A 4,148-nucleotide genomic window follows, 5' to 3' on the forward strand; every position below is an offset into this window, starting at 1 on the left:
GTGGTACAAACGAAGTCCACGTAAGAATAGTACAACAAAATCGGTTGAGGTTAGGTTATCGTGCAGATATCGCGGCTTTTGCATTGGAAATCACGCAACTGCCAGTCTCGTCGTTCCTTGTAAACGAAAGAAAGGTATTGTAATCGGTCGGAATTAACATAAAACTCGTCGTTTCATGATAATACTGTGCATTCTGAATATGCTATGATTTGGTTTAAAATAATAAATAGTCCATTCTTGCATACTATTGCTCCAGCTTTACTTGTATTTTCGATATTGGTATAAATAGAAAGACAATTAATGTCGTTCGAGTCTATTTTCGGATCATTTATATTACGTTTAATCCATATAGTTATCATATGAGACATAGTATCGTAAAATTTGGAAGAATAAAACGTTCGTACAGGAAGTACATTTTATAAGAACTCCAACAAATCTGCGTGTGCACCTAAAATACAAACTGATAGTGATAGTGATTGTTCATAAGTTTATATACATTATCTAATGTCAATCGAAGGTATCAATTCTTTTTCTCCATAAGAGTACTTTTTCATTTATATGTGTTCAAAAATACATGTGTTCAACCGTGAAGCATATGTCACCTACAACGAAAAAGAGTTTTCCTATACTTAATATTTCCTTTATATACCTATGAAAGTCTATTCTTCGCGTAGTATGAAATTATGAATAAATCTGGAATATTGTTCAATCTGAAAAGAAAAATAACTTATTGACATCATTCATTGATACGAGATTCAGAATGTTTGTTTTGTCTTGCAGAAAAAGAAGGCAGCCCTCCCTTTCTTTTAATGTGAAATAGAAAGCGAAAATTTGAAAACAGATTTTTTGGAAATTTACTTGCAAATATCGTTTTCAATATCGTGATTTTCTTCCCAATGGTACTGTACTTTCAAATTTTCCAGTATCCCTCTAAAAACAAAAAGTCGAACCTCGTTATTGTTAACGTAGGCATTACAAGGAAGAGAAGTATTAGAAAGCAGCTCCTTTTTGTTATGGATTTCTTTATAATCATGTAAATAAGAAATTCCGGAAATTTTTTCCTAAAGAATTTAATTCTTGTGCTTTGATTGATAATTATTACACTACATACTAACTTTTCGCATACTGTTCGCGTCTAACAATTTCCTAATAATAACTACTTCAAAATAACATATGTTCTTGCACGAATTCAAAAGTACGTATGATACAATTACAATTGATTCTAAAATAATAATTATTTAAAGATATTAAGATACTAATTAAACGTTTCACTATATTTCAAAATCTGGAACAACAAATTTTTATTTATAAAAAATGAAACTGTGTTTATATATTCTTTGTCATGATGCTATTTCTTATTACCATGTCGACATTTTTTAAAATTCATTTTGTTATCTCTACGCAATATGAAAATTCATATACTGCTTAATATTTTTTACATATTATCCATCCACCGCATGATATCTCCTGAAAAATCAAAATATTAATGTTATATTATTACAATGCTTCTTAAATTTCAATTTTTGACAAATTTGAAATCCAATATATTTTGCACAATTATTATTTATCAAAAAATTCCAAGTTAGTAACTTTCTTTTCAAATGGCAAATAACATATACTTTGACTTACCTGTAAGTTTTTGTTCCTAATCATCATTTCCTCTTATAGAACATCATTATTGTTCTTATAATTACTACCAGTGTCATAGATATTGTAGTGGCTACAACTGAATTAATAGAAAATGATAAATAACTGTGTATAACACTAACACATAATTGTGTATAACAATGACAGATAACTTTTACTTACATATCAGTCGATAAGGGATTACTGTGATATCCTGTTGATGTTTCTTAAGGCACTTGATTAGGTGCGATACGGTATCATTCCTTATGGTATACTGTAGATAAGTATTTTAGAAAATAACAAGAATAAATCTAAATTATTCAGAGGTTCCAGTTTCGGCTTAGACATAAATACAGGGCCATTTGCAAAGAAGAAAGGGTGCGTTTCTACAGCCTCGTTATAGTAACCATGAATACCAATCTCTGAATTACTGGTTACTAAACATAAATATCCTATAAAATTTAATATATTTCTTTAATTTTTAATACATACATGAGTTAGTAGTTCTAAATTATGAATCATCCTACCTGTGATATTACGCTTTTCCTTATAATATCATCACTCGAGTGAACAACATTAAGATCATGTAAACCATGTCATCCTATCTTACTGTGAAGATACTTAGTTATGTTATCTAACATTATAAAAATATCATCAAATTCAAGTCCTTTTATTCACATCACATGGCCACGACGATCTGGTTCTTCGTTATATAATGTTCTAAAATTTGTCGTATATATAGGATGTACAAACCGTGATATCAAGGTATCAGTTCTTCCTTCCCAAGGGACAGTTTCATTAAAATTCTGATAGAATTAAAAATTAATTATTAATATTCTAACAATCATATATGTTAAATACATTATAGTCAACGATATATACCTGAGCGAATGTAGGGGTGATTCCTTGATAATTATAAATGTCATCAGCCCACATCATTGTGCCACTTCTTTGTACTCCAGCCTCTAGATTAACAGCCTAAACAAACATACGAAATTTTATAGAAGCTGTACAAAATATAGTATATATGCGCAATATTGAAGCGTTCAAGGGGATATAAAGGTAATGTACATCACATACACGTGTACTCTCATGCAACAAAATACAATTAGATTTAATAGTATAAGCTCTTTTATTCATCATAATAGATTGGAAATTTAAGTGTCTTACGAGGGTGAGTAAAAAGTTACCCGCTCTGTCGGTGTAGAATTTATTTTAAGCAATTGTCAAAAAAGACATACATCATTTTTTGACATAATCACTCGATTTCTGTATACACTTTGTCCATTTGCCGAAGGACCTTTATATTTTCTCATTAAAAAATGTTTTGGGCTGAGCTGCGAACCACGAATGCATCGTCGTCTTCACCTTTTCATCAGCTTTTTCGGCATCCATCTCGCACAAACTTTTTAAAATCCAAATCTGTCGTGTACTATTGCATAAGCAGAGCCGTGGCTGATTTGCAAATGATTTGCCACATTATCCACTGTCACTCGTCTATTCCATAGAGCATAAGTTCATGAGCACGTTCAATGTTGTCATCGTGGATGTGGACGGGCGTCCAGCTGTTTTTTCATAACACTTGTGCGATCTTCTTTGAACTTTTGTGCCCATTCAAACACACTTCGTGACAAAACACTTTCTCCATAATGTGCATTAAATCTTTGATAAATATAGGCATCAAACATAACCTCCGACCACAAGAAACGAATCACAGCATCCTGCACTGTTTTCCTGCAAATCACCATTGCAAAGCGCCATTACTCGCGCAACGGTCACAAACGAATTGACGTAACACAAAGAAACCTGCGCAGCAGCACTGAACAGATATTGACGTCATACGAAGAGTGCAGATGGATCAATACGGTCGACAGAAGTTTTAACTATCTGGAGTGCGGATAAATTTTTACTGAGAGTCGTATAGGAATCTATAATCTGTAAGTACACCTTTGGCTGAATGGAAATTTCTCTTACATATAGTCAAAAATGCAGAAACTGTGTATTGAATTGGAAAGTGATAAAAAATAAGTGAAGTTTCGAGGTTGCATGTGATTGCATGAGTACACAGGACGTTTTTAGCGAATAAAAAATAATTTTGAAAGACACGAGACTTATCTTGTATTTTATGCACTCTCTGTGTCCGAATTTCCAGAAGCTCTCTATCTTATGAAGTGTTTTAGATTAGCCGGAAAATTTTGTACGTACATACAAGAAGTATACGATCTAAGTGGAATATTCCATTATTCTCTTGATACAAAAGAAACGAAATTTACAGAACTTCTCAGAAAGTTGGTTTATTATTACCAAATTAATAGAATTAATATACGTTTATCATCTTTACATACCTAAGTTGTGGAGGTTTATCGTGCGTAAAAAATTAGTGTCGTTTCAAAGTTACATTTCGTACATTTTAAGCCTATAATTTGTAACGTACAAAACAATGTAAATTTGAGCTGTTTCTTATCTCCACAATAAGAAAATCCAACTTTACGTTTTTTACACAATGATATTTATGGAACAGT

At 31.7% G+C, this 4,148-nt stretch overlaps 2 long non-coding RNA genes across 2 annotated transcripts; both read right to left on the reverse strand.

The window, feature by feature from the left end:
* Positions 1-1,331: 1,331 nt before the first annotated feature.
* Positions 1,332-2,164, reverse strand: LOC126876842 (uncharacterized). Its single transcript, XR_007694555.1, has 3 exons — positions 1,810-2,164; positions 1,630-1,726; positions 1,332-1,467 (listed from the first exon to the last, which is right to left on the reverse strand). It is a non-coding gene; the product is annotated as an uncharacterized LOC126876842 (long non-coding RNA).
* An 8-nt stretch (positions 2,165-2,172) lies between these two features.
* Positions 2,173-2,918, reverse strand: LOC126876839 (uncharacterized). The gene is made up of 3 exons (XR_007694552.1): positions 2,817-2,918; positions 2,509-2,604; positions 2,173-2,432 (listed from the first exon to the last, which is right to left on the reverse strand). It is a non-coding gene; the product is annotated as an uncharacterized LOC126876839 (long non-coding RNA).
* Positions 2,919-4,148: the final 1,230 nt, after the last annotated feature.

Source organism: Bombus huntii, unplaced genomic scaffold (genome assembly GCF_024542735.1).
Source record: "Bombus huntii isolate Logan2020A unplaced genomic scaffold, iyBomHunt1.1 ctg00000098.1, whole genome shotgun sequence".
In the NCBI taxonomy this organism is placed as follows: Eukaryota; Metazoa; Arthropoda; class Insecta; order Hymenoptera; family Apidae; genus Bombus; species Bombus huntii.